Source organism: Schistocerca serialis, chromosome 12 (genome assembly GCF_023864345.2).
Source record: "Schistocerca serialis cubense isolate TAMUIC-IGC-003099 chromosome 12, iqSchSeri2.2, whole genome shotgun sequence".
NCBI classification, from domain to species: domain Eukaryota; kingdom Metazoa; phylum Arthropoda; class Insecta; order Orthoptera; family Acrididae; genus Schistocerca; species Schistocerca serialis.
In genome coordinates, this window is record NC_064649.1 from 16,868,283 (window position 1) to 16,885,103 (window position 16,821).

The 16,821-nt window shown below is 39.7% G+C and overlaps 1 pseudogene; it reads right to left on the reverse strand.

Moving 5' to 3' along the window:
• Window positions 1-4,092: 4,092 nt before the first annotated feature.
• Window positions 4,093-4,209, reverse strand: LOC126428634 (5S ribosomal RNA; annotated as a pseudogene).
• Window positions 4,210-16,821: the final 12,612 nt, after the last annotated feature.

Below are 16,821 nucleotides of genomic sequence, written 5' to 3' on the forward strand. Positions count from 1 at the left end.
ATATATTTCTGGAGTCACAAAAACTAGGGCTGCAATACTGTGACACTAGATTTCTGAAAGGATTAGATTTGAAGATACTGTAAACTGACATTTTGAATAAAGATAACATCTTAATTAAACAGTTTTCAGAAAAGACAATATTTTCTTTCAAAATATGAAAATTATGAGTTTCAAATGAGGTGTGTGAATACTAAAACAAATCACTGAATTGTTCTCCTGAACAATGTTGTAACTGATATTTTGTCAAAGTGAAAAATGTTAAAATAGAGTAGTCTCACATCCCAAATCTGTTTTTTAAAATATTTCCTCCTCACATTTTTGTGGTAACGTTGTTGAACCACTATGTTCTTTGTTGCTGCAAACAACACTGTAAGTGTACACATTATGGGTGATGTATTGAATGTTGTGGTAATGAGTGGTGTGCAAAAGAGCATGAATAAAGGAAGAGAATTTAAAGTTAACATTTGTGGGTGGAAGGACATTGAAGGATGCACTTATATATTGAGGAGAAATGGTCCTGTTCCATGAAAATTGCCACCTACTGATGGGAGTAGAACGGTGTTATAACTGTTACACATAATGAAAAAGTTCCTCATATCTCACACAACAAAAAAGGAGTTGTGTTAAATATTTTCAAGTTAAAATATACTATTTTAACTCTTAGTCCAAGCAGGATTATCGATTTAATGATTATTTCACTGCTGCAGACCAGAAATTGCTTGTTACAGGCCATGGTTTCCTATAATGTGAAAGAGATTTTGCCCTTACAGATAGAACACTGGAAAAATAGTAAATATGGTAATTATACAGTTATAAATGTATGACGTATCCAAGAAATATTCTCAGTGATAGTAAAATATATAAAGAAGCAAACTCAATTTGTGAGTGTGTGTTTTCTAGCTTCTCTTCAATATTTGGTAAATTAAGGGGCGTTTTTGGCAAACAATACACTTTATTCATTTTAGTATTTTGTCCATATTCAGCAACTGTATTACATAATGAAATAATCAGTAACCAGTTGCATATAAGAATTTTAATTTCTTGACTGGTTTCAGGCACTTAGCGCCCTTCTCCAGAAGATTATGCGTATCGCATTATTTGCGAGTGTCAATAATAAAGTGCATACAGCACAATATGCACTTTGTTGTTGACACTTGTAAATAATGCATTTGGCTTAACCTCCTGAAGAAGGGCACTAAGTGCCCAAAACGGCTCAAGATATTAAATTTCTTATAGGCAATGGGTTGCTTATTATTTCATTATATTATATAGCTTATTCATTTTAAAATGATTGTAAGAATACTTGACTTTCAACCACATAGCTCCAGAATACAGAAAGCTAGTTAGAGGTGGCCTCATTTGCTGTTTGCAACATTTCCCATTTATGAATGACATTAGGGCTGGGGCAGGAATACAGAACTGAACATGCATCATTTGGGTTAAGTGTCAGTAATAGATTTGAACAACACACAGGTGTCACAGAGATGCTTTGGGTACTGTAGGGAAGGTTTATTCTTTCCGAGGAACACTACTGAGAAAATTTAGAGAACCAGCATTTGAAGCTGACTGAAAAATGATTCTACTGCCTCTGACATAATTTGTGCATAAGGACCACAAAGATAAGATATGAGAAATTGGGGCTCATGTGGAGGCATATAGACAGTTTCTTTTCCATCACTCTATTTGTGAGTAGAACAGGAAAGGAAATGACTTTTATTGGTATGGGGTATCCTCCTCCATGAACTGTATGGTCGATTGTAATGTAGCTCTGTAGATGTAGATGTAGATGAATTCATACAGCAGCTGCCTACACAGCTAGCTCATGTTCTACAGTGTCGTTTTTGCTGGTACTGTACTTCGTTACAGTATTGTGGTATTTCAAATATTGCACACTGTGTATTGAAGCAAAAATACACTGTTTAACTGAAGGCTTCCTGGTTTTTTTTCCAATTTCTGCCAACTGAGTACTGGAGTGAAACTGTTTAAGTTAGGCTACTTCAAAATATTTGCTAGAATAATAAGTGAAATGGGAAACAGATTTCACATATACCACAATAATCCATTTCACTTTAATTTCCTGCCAGGAAAGTGTTAATGAGAGCTGTGTATCTTATTTTGAAAAATATTCCTTTTACTTCAAGGTAGTTTCCAGAATATAGATGTAGTTTTTGAGGCCATATGTAGCAGAAAGATTGATACAGTGGAGCTAATTAACAAAATAGCTGCTTTCAGATTCTTCTTGTACACTCTTTTTTTTATGTGTCAGTTACAAGATGCTCATCCAAACACTGAACAATGGAAACTTCATGTAGGAAAATCAACAATATAGGTATGTAGGTAAAGATAGATTGCAACTTACCATACAGAAGAAAAAACAAGTTGCCTTGGCCACAGCTGTCATTGGCAACAGTCAAACAGAGAAACACACACCATTCATGCACACAAGCAAGCACACCACACACACTCATGACTGCCAACTCTGTGAGCACTGACCTGAGTTGCCAGAGTAGGCAATCATGCATGTTTGAGGTATGCTTGCTTGTGTGTGTGAATGGTGAGTGTTTGACTGTTGCCGATGAAGGCTGTGGTTGGAATCTTTGGTTGTCTTTTAATAGTGTCTGTCTGCAACTTAATGTGCCTTCTTTATGGTAAGTAACAACCTATGAACCTGTACCATGTGAATACGTAGAAAGAAGGATCCTTTATTGTATGATTATATGATAGCGCAACAAACACTGGTAGCAGTTACTTCTGTAAAATATCTGGGAGTATGTGTATGGAACGATTTGAAGTGGAATGATCATATAAAATTAATTGTTGGTAAGGCGGGTACCAGGTTGAGATTCATTGGGAGAGTCCTTAGAAAATGTAGTCCATCAACAAAGGAGGTGGCTTACAAAACACTCGTTCGACGTATACTTGAGTATTGCTCATCAGTGTGGGATCCGTACCAGATCAGGTTGACGGAGGAGATAGAGAAGATCAAAAGAAGAGTGACGCGTTTCATCACAGGGTTATTTGGTAACTGTGATAGCATTATGGAGATGTTTAGCAAACTCGAGTGGCAGAATCTGCAAGAGAGGCGCTCTGCATCGCAGTGTAGCTTGCTCGCCAGGTTTCGAGAGGGTGCGTTTCTGGATGAGGTATCGAATATATTGCTTCCCCCTACTTATACCTCCCTAGGAGATCACGAATGTAAAATTAGAGAGATTCGAGCGTGCACGGAGGCTTTCCGACAGTCGTTCTTCCCGCGAACCATACGCGACTGGAACAGAAAAGGGAGGTCATGACAGTGGCACGTAAAGTGCCCTCCGGAGTATAAATGTAGATGTAGATGTAGATGTAGATGTAGATCTTTTCCTACATTGTCGATATCTAAACACTGAAATAGCTTAGAGGATATTTATGACAATTCAGTGCAGTTTCAGCAAATTAAAGATGATAAAAAATTACTTATGGTGAAGCACACTGTTAAATTCAGTTATCTTGTTGTTGGAATATGACACAGTTGCTAAATTTGACTTCAACGACATTACAAGGGAATTGCCTGTGCTCAAAACAAGGAAATGTAAAGTAAAATTATAATGACACAATTCTTGGCAAAGAATGTATTGACAGCATTTAATTACAGCCTATTTTCTTTGATTTCCTATTAATGTTCTATATACTGATAGCAGTTTAAAAGGAGCAAAAAACGTCGTTTCTTTGCTATACATCATGAAGAAATCTGTGTGCAGTAGTTGCCACAAACAATAGGACATAGGTTTCGTTTTACTTTAAATTCTTTTAGAAAGTATTTGTAATTTATTTACTACAATGATACATTTGATTTGTTTTGTGAAATATTTTTCAGCTATATGCCTCATTTAAGTAATATTTTTCCAATATAAACACTCCGTCTTCAGGCCACAATTGGCCCATCGGGACCATCCGACCGCCGTGTCATCCTCAATTGAGGATGCGGATAGGACGGGCGTGTGGTCAGCATACTGCTCTCCCGGTCGTTATGATGGTTTCCTTTGACCAGAGCCACCACTATTCTGTCGAGTAGCTCCTGAGTTGGCATCATGAGGCTGAGTGCACCCCAAAAAATGGCAACAGCACATGACGGCTGGATGGTCACCCATCCAAGTGCTGGCCACGCCCCACAGCGCTTAACTTCAGTGATCTCACGGGAACCGGTGTATTCACTGCGGCAAAGCCGTTGCCATTTTTCAATATAGCTTCATTTTTATTAGATGTACCTGATAAATTACAAGGTTCCCTTTATCTGTATGAAAAAAATTGCAGAAAAATAGCTTTTCTGGGTGGAGGGAAAGGGGAGGAGGGTGGCTTTGTCATTTCTGCCAGGTGTGCAGGATCACCTGCATCTACATCTACATCTATACTCTGCAAAACGAAGTGCATGGCAGAGGATACATCACCCTGCACCAATTATTAGAGTTTCTTCCTGTTCCATTCATGAATGGAATGTAGGAAGAATGATTGTTTGAGTGCATCTGTGCATGCTGTAATTATTCTATTCTTATCAGTACAGAACAGCTCTGGCTACGGGCCCAAGCTGGTGGGTCCCAAATACTGTGCTGTGGAACATTGGTATTCTGCAGGAAGTGAATGTATGCTGTACAAAAAACTGTTAATAATGTGGCAGTTTTTTTCTACATTTTGACAGTGCCAATTATTTTTTAAATTTTGTTGTGATATCCGTGTTATTAGTTACGATTTAAAATTGAAGGTATTAATGAATAAAACATGTTATTCTCATTTTCTACAGTTGTATTAACCTTCAAAATAAACAAGGTCTTCCATCAGAGTACCAGGATTCTCAAAGTGTTTCACTGAAGAAAAAGTTTGGGAATCCCTTGTGTAGATGACCAGGCAGGAGAACAAGGAGGGGAGAGAAACAGCAGGATTCACTGGGGTACAGGGAGAGGAGGAGGGGAAGGGTGAGATGTAATGTGTCATTCATAGAATGAGATGTTCCACATCCTTAATGTCCATTGGTTGATGAAAGAAGTTAGTAGATTAAGGTACTTAGTAAATAGGAAGCGCCCAATTTCAGCAGGTTTTTTGACAGTTTGTGCAGATCAGAATTGTACCAGTCCTGCACTATCACCGATGTGGGTCATAGACAGGTGCTTCTACCTGATGGGTGGAGTGGTTTTCTCCCTGGAGCTGCCAGGGAATAGCACGGAGTGCCCGTGACTTCAGTGATGGCAAAGGAATCATCACGGCTTTGATGATGTGTTTTTATAGCACTATTGTTTTGAGTCTCATGTGAGACAGACACATGACAACACCTAGATGGAATGTAACACATGTGTAGCTGAGTCATTTAGAGAAGTTAGAGTTGTACATTACAGGAAATACAGGGTGATTCAAAAAGAATACCACAACTTTAGGAATTTAAAACTCTGCAACGACAAAAGGCAGAGCTAAGCACTATCTGTCGGCGAATTAAGGGAGCTATAAAGTTTCATTTAGTTGTACATTTGTTCGTTTGAGGCGCTGTTGACTAGGCGTCAGCGTCAGTTGATGCTAAGATGGCGACCGCTCAACAGAAAGCTTTTTGTGTTATTGAGTACGGCAGAAGTGAATCGACGACAGTTGTTCAGCGTGCATTTCGAATGAAGTATGGTGTTAAACCTCCTGATAGGTGGTGTATTAAACGTTGGTATAAACAGTTTACAGAGAATGGGTGTTTGTGCAAAGGGAAAAGTTCTGGACGGCCGAGAACGAGTGATGAAAGCCTCCAAGAAGCCCTGATCTTACCCCCTGCGATTTTTTCTTATGGGGGTATGTTAAGGATATGGTGTTTCGGCCACCTCTCCCAGCCACCATTGATGATTTGAAACGAGAAATAACAGCAGCTATCCAAACTGTTACGCCTGATATGCTACAGAGAGTGTGGAACGAGTTGGAGTATCGGGTTGATATTGCTCGGGTGTCTGGAGGGGGCCATATTGAACATCTCTGAACTTGTTTTTGAGTGAAAAAAAAAAACCTTTTTAAATACTCTTTGTAATGATGTATAACAGAAGGTTATATTATGTTTCTTTCATTAAATACACATTTTTAAAGTTGTGGTATTCTTTTTGAATCACCCTGTACATTGACTTAAACTTCTTCGAGCATGTTATTCCACTGGAATGAGAAAAGTCTCTTTCAGCATCTTTGATGCAGCAGATCTAAGTCTGTGGAAGATAAGCTGTGTCACAGTGCAAGGGTACTGAATAGCAGGACCCTTGCAGCATCAGCATTGTACAGTAACATGAGAAAAAAGTAAGGGAAACACAAAACTTGGCGGTTACAGAAGTTACGGATTGACTACTGCACTGTTTTGACAGCCTATTCCTAACACTTCCATTAGGGCCCAAGGAAACATTCAAGAGGCTGTGTGTGAACTGCTCCGTCAAGACAGCCTGCCCCAGCTGGCCCTTCACTAAGCCATGACGAGGGGCGAAATGGAGGAATGGAAACTGCTTGGTCACGTCGCTGTGACTGCAGTTTTATGAGCCTGTGGTGTGGAGGGAGGAAAGGCCACCTGACACTACCCCCTAACACTGGAAGAATGAGGTGTAGAAGGTTCAGCATTGCGAAACGATATACTGAGGGGATGGGCATGGGTAGTGAGAGAGAGGTAGTGGTGAGACCTGGGCCGGCTACTGGCAGCTCAGAGTGAGATTGTGTTTCTACATTGGAGCAGTGGAATCAGTGCCTCATTACCACTGGTATCTGTCACTTGCACTACATCAGAGTCACATCATACTTAATCTGTTTGATATAATATTGAAAAAATACGCTGGATAAAAGTATATTTCAAAATTTCTAGTGTAGCCAGCCTCCCCTACCCCTTTACTGGTCCTTAAAAATGAGCCACCTCTGCGTTCAGGTACGTCACCTGGATAATTGTATTCCAGTCCTTGCCAATGTTAAAAACAATGGATTTTTTTTGTCTGCAAGGTGGAACGAGAGGATTTCAGACATCTCAGCCACACTAGACTGAGGTTCCTATAGAGGCTCACTCAAAATAACTGAGCATGTCCGGCAAGAAATTTCATATGATGAACCTGCTACACCAAGATGAAGGAAAACCCATAATATTCTTGCAACAGAGGGTTTGTCAAAGCATTACAAAGAAACTGAGAGGACTTGGAGAAGAAATCTGCCATCTTCTAACATTTCAGATTTCCTCAACTCCTACGATAAACTTCTACTGATCAAAAGCACATGGAACACATGTGTCAATATATTACAGCAGAAGAATGCAATTTCTGTAAGAAATGATCAATTGAATAGCATATTTCAATGTCAGCGTAACAAAACCCATCAACCGAGGACTGAAAATCTGGTGCTGAATATACATGTCTGGTGTAATTGCAAAAGAAATGGTGTTATATTCTTCAGTATCTTCTGCTGCTGCTATGCATCTTTTTACAGCAATAAACACTGTATAGTGTGTCCAGGAAAACTGAAATAACATTTTAAAAATAACATACGCATATGTGTAATAACTGTACAGAAATTAGCAGAATTGCATTTTACCCTATATACTGTATACTCTCTTCCTCAGGACAGCACAAATAGGTAAGCATAAAACAGTTTTCTTGCTCTTCTGTAAAATTTGCTTTTGTTTAGTTACAATGTTGTTTGGGTGAATGTTTGAAACTTTTTTTTAATAACAAGTTTCTACGTGAACTGTTCACATTATTGTTATCAGCAGCCTGTAAACTATACACGAAAAAACATTTGGAAAATAGAGCTCATATAATAATTTGCAAATTTCACATATATGTGGGGTAGGAGCAATATTGTAGCAAGTGAAGTTATTCCAATCCAAGATTATGTGCTGCGTTGTTCTTGGCAAGAAAATCCCCAGTCTAGTTGCAAATTTTGTTTTGAAACATTGGATCATATTTTTGTTAATAGTTGTTAGCATGACAATGAGTCAAATGCTTTTCAGAAGTCAAGAAACACTGCATCTATCTGATTGCATTTTTCTATTACTTTCAGGATGTTGTACAAGAGAAGCACAAGTTACATATAATTTTTAGTAGATCATACTGGTAGTCATGGATGTGGTCATTCCATCTGATTTATTGAATTCTGATTCATATGAGTGATCAGATGAAACTAAACATCTGCAGTTCATCAACTACCTGGAAAGAACCCTGATGCAGATTCATAGGATATACATTTCCAGCTGCAAATGCTGAACATGCCATTAAATTCCATCATCAGCGAAATTAAATATGAAAAGCAATGTATTAACTTTCTCAAATAGTTAATGCTTGTGCAGAGTATTCATCCTGAAAACCTACATATTATCTGAATTGACAAGAAATTAATAGACACAATGTACATATTGAGACAAACAAATAATGACATGATTTATTGAAGAGAAAGAGCTTCACAAACTGAACAAACCAAGAACATGTTGGTTCACCTCGGGCCCTTATGGAAGCAGTTACTCAACTTAGCATTGATTGACAGAGTTCTTGAATGTGCCCCTGAGGGATAACATGCAATATTCTGTCTAATTGATGTGTTAGATAATAAAATTACTGAGATGGTTGGAGGGCCTTTTGCAAATTTCTCCAAGCATTCACATTCTGGGAGACATCCGATGACCTCGCTGGCCAATGTAGGGTTCGACAAGTGTGAGGACGACTGTATGGGTGGGAATTGTCTTGCTGGAACTAAGCTAAGGATGGCTTTCCATGAATGATGACAAAACAAGGAGTAGAATATCATCAATGTACCACTGTGACAATGAAAGAGGTCCTGCTATGGAAAGAAGAGGAACCCCAGACCACCTTTCCTGCTCTTCAGGCCACGTAGTGGGTGATAGTCAGAGTGGTACCCCACTGCCGTCCGTGGCATCTCCAGATGGGTCACTTCCGGCCATCAGGACTCAGTTTGAAGTGACACTCATCACCGAAGGCAATTGTTCTCCCGTCAGTGATATTCCAGGCCGAAGACAAGTCTGGAGAGTAGTGGGGTACCAACCTGACTGCTGTCCTCCATATGGTCTGACAAATAGGACTGATGGTCTGGTCTTTTCATATCAAGACCATCTGTGACACCCTTTCAGCACAGAGGTATGTTGACAATATTCTATGCCTCATTTTGCTGCCCTTCATCGCAAGCCTTCTCGGGCTTCCTCTCCGGCAAGGTAATGGCCGTCTGCACACGACGAGAGATCCTATGTTTGTCTTTGTGCTTGCCGTACCCTACCTTCGCCAGCAAGGTCGCTGGATCTTCCTACAGCTGAGAACGTTTGGGGCATTATGGGCAGGGCCCTCCAACCAGCTCGGGATTTTGATGCTCTGATGTGCCAATTAGACAGAATTTGACACGATGTCCCTCAGGAGGACATCCGACAAATTAATAAATACGTGTCGAGGAAAATAACTGCTTGCATAAGGACCAGAGATGGACCAATGCATTATCGACTTTCTCAATTTGTGAAGCTCTTTCTCTTGAATAAATCATCCAATTTTTCTGCAATTGTAAGCATTGTTTGTCTGTACCTGTACATCACATCTACTAATTTCTGTCCTATTTGGATTACACATTCATGGAGCATCTTTCTTTCTTAGAATGTATGTTTTACAATGAAAGTGATGTCTTTCAAAACTGAATTTTTCGTGGAATTGAGAACTTGAAAATGCTCTCTATCTTCAAACTCTACCACTTATCACGTACGTGTATGAATCTTGCCTAGACTTAGTATGTTGCAGCTTCTTGGCCAGAATAATCTGGCCAATTGTAATGTTTAAATAAATTTTAATCTTTAACAAAAGTTTATAACCTCATTAAGCCATAGTTGCAAGTTACAGTCATTGACTGAATAATAGCAATGTTTGTATCACTCAAAGTAACATACACATTCATTCCTGTAACCAATGCCTTTTGAGCCTCTATAATAATCATAACTCAGTCCTATTGCCTCTTTTGGATTTTTCTGTTACAAACTTGCATATCTCAGCTGCAAACAAAGTCCTCTACATAGGACTTCTCTATGTGTAGATGTATTCATATCTTTCCATACCAAAATAATAGTAAGAAAGTTCAGTTCTGCCCTATAAACACTTAAAAATCACCCTGATTGTGTTGAATACTAGATGTGATTGTTAGCATATTTTCATTCAACTAAAACAGCTCCTTTGGTGGAAGTAGGAGAGCTGCCCTTCAGCATTAGACAACAAGTGGAAAGTCCTATCTGTAAGAGTAGAGACTGCATTTACCAATTATGGAATGCCTTCAACAGAAGAACTAAAATTCTGACCCTCTGAACAAACTTCGACTTTTGGAATTTTGTCATAGATTCTATATGATGTTCCTCACATTTACCTTTATTTGAATATGTTCTTGACACACTCAGCTGCCAGATTCGAGTCTATTATAATCATATCATGTGCTGAGTCTTAACAGAAACTGAAGATGTAATTCTCCCATTGTAGCTCAGCAGCCTGGGTATATCTGTATACAGGGTGGTCCATTGATAGTGACCGGGCCAAATATCTCACGAAATAAGCATCAAACGAAAAAACTACAAAGAACGAAACACGTCTAGCTTGAAGGGGGAAACCAGATGGCACTATGGTTGACCCGCTAGTTGGCGCTGCCATAGGTCAAACGGATATCAACTGCGTTTTGTTAAATAGGAACCCCCATTTTTATTACATATTCGTGTAATACGTAAAGAAATATGAATGTTTTAGTTGGACCACTTTTTTTGCTTTGTGGTAGATGGCGCTGTAATAGTCACAAATGTATAAGCACATGGTATCACGTAACATCCCGCCAGTGCGGACGGTATTTGCTTCGTGATACATTACCTGTGTTAAAATGGACCGTTTACCAATTGCGGAAAAGGTCGGTATTGTGTTGATGTATGGCTATTGTGATCAAAATGCCCAACGGGCGTGTGCTATGTATGCTGCTCGGTATCCTGGACGACTTCATCTAAGTGTCCGGACCGTTCGCCGGATAGTTACGTTATTTAAGGAAAAAAGAAGTGTTCAGCCACATGTGAAACGTCAACCACGACCTGCAACAAATGATGATGCCCAAGTAGGTGTTTTAGCTGCTGTCACGGCTAATCCGCACATCAGTAGCAGACAAATTGCGCGTGAATCGGGAATCTGAAAAACGTCGGTGTTGAGAATGCTACATCAACACCGATTGCACCCGTACCATATTTCTATGCACCAGGAATTGCATGGTGACGACTTTGAAGATTGTGTACAGGCCTGCCACTGGGCACAAGAGAAATGGACGGTGAAAGATTTTTTTGCACGCGTTCTATTCAGTGATGAAGCGTCATTCACCAACAGCGGTAACATAAACTGGCATAATATGCACTATTGGGCAACAGAAAATCCACAGTGGCTGTGACAAGTGGAACATCAGTGACCTCGGTGGGTTAATGTATGGTGCGGCATTATGGGAGGAATGATAATTGGCCCCCATTTTATCGATGGCAATCTAAATGGTGAAATGTATGCTGATTTCTTACGTAATGTTCTACCGATGTTACTACAAGATGTTTCGCTGCATGACAGAATGGCAATGTACTTCCAACATGATGGATGTCCGGTACATAGCTTGCATGTGGTCAAAGCGGTATTGAATAGTGTATTTCATGACAGGTGGATTGGTTATCGAAGCACCATACCATGGCCCGCACATTCACTGGATCTGATGTCCCCGGATTTCTTTCTCTGGGGAAAGTTGAAGGATATTTGCTATTGTGATCCACCGATAATGCCTGACAACATGCGTCAGCACAATGTCAATGAATGTGCAAACATTACAGAAGGCGAACTACTCGCTGTTGAGAGGAACGACGTTACACGTATTGACAAATGCATTGAGGTTGAAGGACATCATTTTGAGCATTTATTGCATTAGTGTTGTATTTACAGGTAATCATGCTGTAACAGCATGCATTCTCAGAAATGATAAGTTCACAAAGATACATGTATCACATTGGAACAACCGAAATAAAATGTTGAAACATACCTACGTTCTGTATTTTAATTTAAAAAACCTACCTGTTTCCAACTGTTAGTCTAAAATTGTGAGCCATATGTTTGTGACTATTACAGCACCATCTATCACAAAGCGAAAAAAGTGGTTCAACTAAAACATTCATATTCCTTTACGTACTACACGAATATGTAATAAAAAATGGGGGTTCCTATTTTAAAAAATGCAGTTGATATCTGTTTGACATATGGCAGCACCATTAACGGGCCAACCAGAGTGCCATCTGGTTTCCCCCTTCAAGCTAGACAAGTTTTGTTCTTTGTAAATTTTTTTTTTTTTTTTTTTTTTTTTTTTTTTTTTTTTTTTTTTTTTGACGCTTATTTCGTGAGATATTTGGCCTGGTCATGATCAATGGACCACCCTGTATACACTGATGGATCCAACAGTCTACAAGAGGAGTATGCTGGATATGCTTTTCTTAGCCCTCAGGCCCTAATTGTAAAGCCTACAAACTGCCTAGCAGTGCTTAAATTTTTATAGCAGTGACTGTGGCAATTTTGGAAGTAATTAAGTTTGTATCTTCAACGTCCTTCTTAAAAATACTAATTGTGTCTGACTCCCAGAGTATTCTTAAAACTGTTGAACACTAAAGATAGAATAAAACAACCAACCGTTATATTCTGGATTCTGGATGCGGTACATGTGTTGTACATGGTGAGGGCAGACAATCAATCTGCTCTGGATACAGTCCCACACTGGCATCTGCTAGAATGAGGAAGTTGATCTCCTAGTGAAGCAAGCTGCACCAACAGGAACTGTTCTTGATTTGAAATTACTGTATGCAGATTATTTCCATGAAGTCAAAAGTCACAGAAGACAGCATGGCAATAGACATGGAATGTGTCCCAACAAACAAAAGATGGATATTATTTGGCACTACCACCTCAAATTCTCACAAGACCACAGTTTAAGAGAATGTATTTGGATTGATCTACAATTTCCATGATCATTCAACTCCACTTTAACTGTGCCTCATTCCCTGTAGGTTTGTATAAAACCAACATTTATGACTCCCCTGCATGTGGGTGTGATTATGAGTCAGAAGGTGATGTAAACCACATCTGTTTTCTTGCAGCAAATTTGTCGACGAATGATCAGAATTTCTGATGACTGTTGAGCAGGGGTTACCTCCTCCTTCAATTGGCATCTTGGCTTTTAGTTTAAACACATTCACCTGTAAAAAGTGATTTGTCAATTTTCTTAAGAGTATAGGGAAAAATGTTTTCTTCTTCTTCTTTTTCCAAATGAGCCTTCTTTGGGCTCTGATCTTTGCCCAGTACTGCTGCATCCTCTGCTTCCTTTCTTCTGTCTGGGGGATACCTTTCCTTTGGGGCTTTTCCTGAAATCCTCAGTCTTCCTTCAGAGTACATCTCACAGACTGTACATTCTGGAGATCAGTTATTCGCAGTTCTTTAATCTCATTTTCAGCTTCAACTTCTAAAGAATAATAAGGCAGCTGGAGAGGACTCTATTGTTGCTGATCTCTGGAAATGTGCTGGAAGAAGTGCTGTGAGCAAGCTCACCAAGATCATCCAGGACATCCGTCAAACAGAGAAAATACCACCTGATTGGAATGGCTCTGATTCATCTGCTTCTCAAAAAGGGAGATTTTACTAACCTGAACAACTATCATGGAAATTCTCTTGCACCGGAAATTCCTGATCCGTATGGGAGGAAAAGCTAAGAAATGGCTGGCAGAATTCTTCACTGACATCCTGCTGACTGGTCAACTTCCATCTGAGTTTAAAAAGGTGAAGATAATATCTGTTCTGAAACCTGGCAAACCCAGCAACAGGGTAGAAAACTATCGCCCCATTTCCCTACTCAGCTGCTGCTACAAGCTTTTTGAAAGGCTAATATATAACAGAATAAGTATGAAAGAAGGTTGTATACATGGAAGAACCCTGGAGATTCTAAAAGGTATCAGATAGATTATATAATGGTAAGACAGAGATTTAGGAACCAGGTTTTAAATTGTAAGACATTTCCAGGGGCAGATGTGGACTCTGACCACAATCTATTGGTTATGACCTGTAGATTAAAACTGAAGAAACTGCAAAAAGGTGGGAATTTAAGGAGATGGGACCTGGATAAACTAAAAGAACCAGAGGTTGTACAGAGATTCAGGGAGAGCATAAGGGAGCAATTGACAGGGATGGGGGAAATAAATACAGTAGAAGAAGAATGGGTAGCTTTGAGGGATGAAGTAGTGAAGGCAGCAGAGGATCAAGTAGGTAAAAAGATGAGGGCTAATAGAAATCCTTGGGTAACAGAAGAAATATTGAATTTACTTGATGAAAGGAGAAAATATAAAAATGCAGTAAGTGAAACAGGTAAAAAGGAATACAAACGTCTCAAAAATGAGATCGACAGGAAGTGCAAAATGGCTAAGCAGGGATGGCTAGAGGACAAATGTAAGGATGTAGAGGCCTATCTCACTAGGGGTAAGATAGATACCGCCTATAGGAAAATTAAAGAGACCTTTGGAGATAAGAGAACGAATTGTATGAATATCAAGAGCTCAGATAGAAACCCAGTTCTAAGCAAAGAAGGGAAAGCAGAAAGGTGGAAGGAGTATATAGAGGGTTTATACAAGGGCGATGTACTTGAGGACAATATTATGGAAATGGAAGAGGATGTAGATGAAGATGAAATGGGAGATATGATACTGTGTGAAGAGTTTGACAGAGCACTGAAAGACCTGAGTCGAAACAAGGCCCCCAGAGTAGACAATATTCCATTGGAACTACTGACGGCCGTGGGAGAGCCAGTCCTGACAAAACTCTACCATCTGGTGAGCAAGATGTATGAAACAGGCGAAATACCCTCAGACTTCAAGAAGAATATAATAATTCCAATCCCAAAGAAAGCAGGTGTTGACAGATGTGAAAATTACCGAACTATCAGCTTAATAAGTCACAGCTGCAAAATACTAACACGAATTCTTTACAGACGAATGGAAAAACTAGTAGAAGCCAACCTCGGGGAAGATCAGTTTGGATTCCGTAGAAACACTGGAACACGTGAGGCAATACTGACCTTACGACTTATCTTAGAAGAAAGATTAAGGAAAGGCAAACCTACGTTTCTAGCATTTGTAGACTTAGAGAAAGCTTTTGACAATGTTGACTGGAATACTCTCTTTAAAATTCTAAAGGTGGCAGGGGTAAAATACAGGGAGCGAAAGGCTATTTACAATTTGTACAGAAACCAGATGGCGGTTATAAGAGTCGAGGGACATGAAAGGGAAGCAGTGGTTGGGAAGGGAGTAAGACAGGGTTGTAGCCTCTCCCCGATGTTGTTCAATCTGTATATTGAGCAAGCAGTAAAGGAAACAAAAGAAAAATTCGGAGTAGGTATTAAAATTCATGGAGAAGAAATAAAAACTTTGAGGTTCGCCGATGACATTGTAATTCTGTCAGAGACAGCAAAGGACTTGGAAGAGCAGTTGAATGGAATGGACAGTGTCTTGAAAGGAGGATATAAGATGAACATCAACAAAAGCAAAACAAGGATAATGGAATGTAGTCTAATTAAGTCGGGTGATGCTGAGGGAATTAGATTAGGAAATGAGGCACTTAAAGTAGTAAAGGAGTTTTGCTATTTGGGGAGCAAAATAACTGATGATGGTCGAAGTAGAGAGGATATAAAATGTAGGCTGGCAATGGCAAGGAAAGCGTTTCTGAATAAGAGAAATTTGTTAACATCCAGTATTGATTTAAGTGTCAGGAAGTCATTTCTGAAAGTATTCGTATGGAGCGTAGCCATGTATGGAAGTGAAACATGGACGATAAATAGTTTGGACAAGAAGAGAATAGAAGCTTTCGAAATGTGGTGCTACAGAAGAATGCTGAAGATTAGATGGGTAGATCACATAACTAATGAGGAAGTATTGAATAGGATTGGGGAGAAGAGAAGTTTGTGGCACAACTTGACCAGAAGAAGGGATCGGTTGGTAGGACATGTTCTGAGGCATCAAGGGATCACCAATTTAGTATTGGAGGGCAGCATGGAGGGTAAAAATCGTAGAGGGAGACCAAGAGATGAATACAGTAAGCAGATTCAGAAGGATGTAGGTTGCAGTAGGTACTGGGAGATGAAAAAGCTTGCACAGGATAGAGTAGCATGGAGAGCTGCATCAAACCAGTCTCAGGACTGAAGACCACAACAACAACAAGTAGCGCTATCTTAGAGAACGTTCCAGTTGATCAGGCAGGCTTCAGACCAGGGCGTAGCTGCTGCGACCAAGTATTGTCTCTCACATCCTTCATAGAGTCAGGATACCAAATGAAGCAGAAAACATCTGTGGCATTTGTTGATCTAACTGCCGCCTTCGACACTGTGTGGAGGGAAGGCCTTATCTACAAATTTCTCCGCATCATACCCTGCAGAACAATGGCTCGACTGATTAACAGCATGCTAAGTGATCGGAAGTTCCAGGTAATCACTGGAAGCAACATAAGTAAGGAGAGGAAGCTGAACAACGGATTGCCTCAAGGATCAGTTCTCTCACCCTTACTGTTCAACCTATATCTATCTGATCTACCTTACACTTCGTCCAGAAAATACTGCTATGCCGATGATCTGGCTCTAGCCGTCAAACACCAGGAAATGAAGACAACAGAAGAGATTTTAGCCAATGACCTGTCTGCATTAGACAATTACTTCAAAATCTGGAGACTCCAACCCAGTGTGAGTAAAACAGAAGTGTGTTGCTTCCATCTAAATAACCAGTTGGCGAACGTAAAAGTGGAGGTAAGTTTC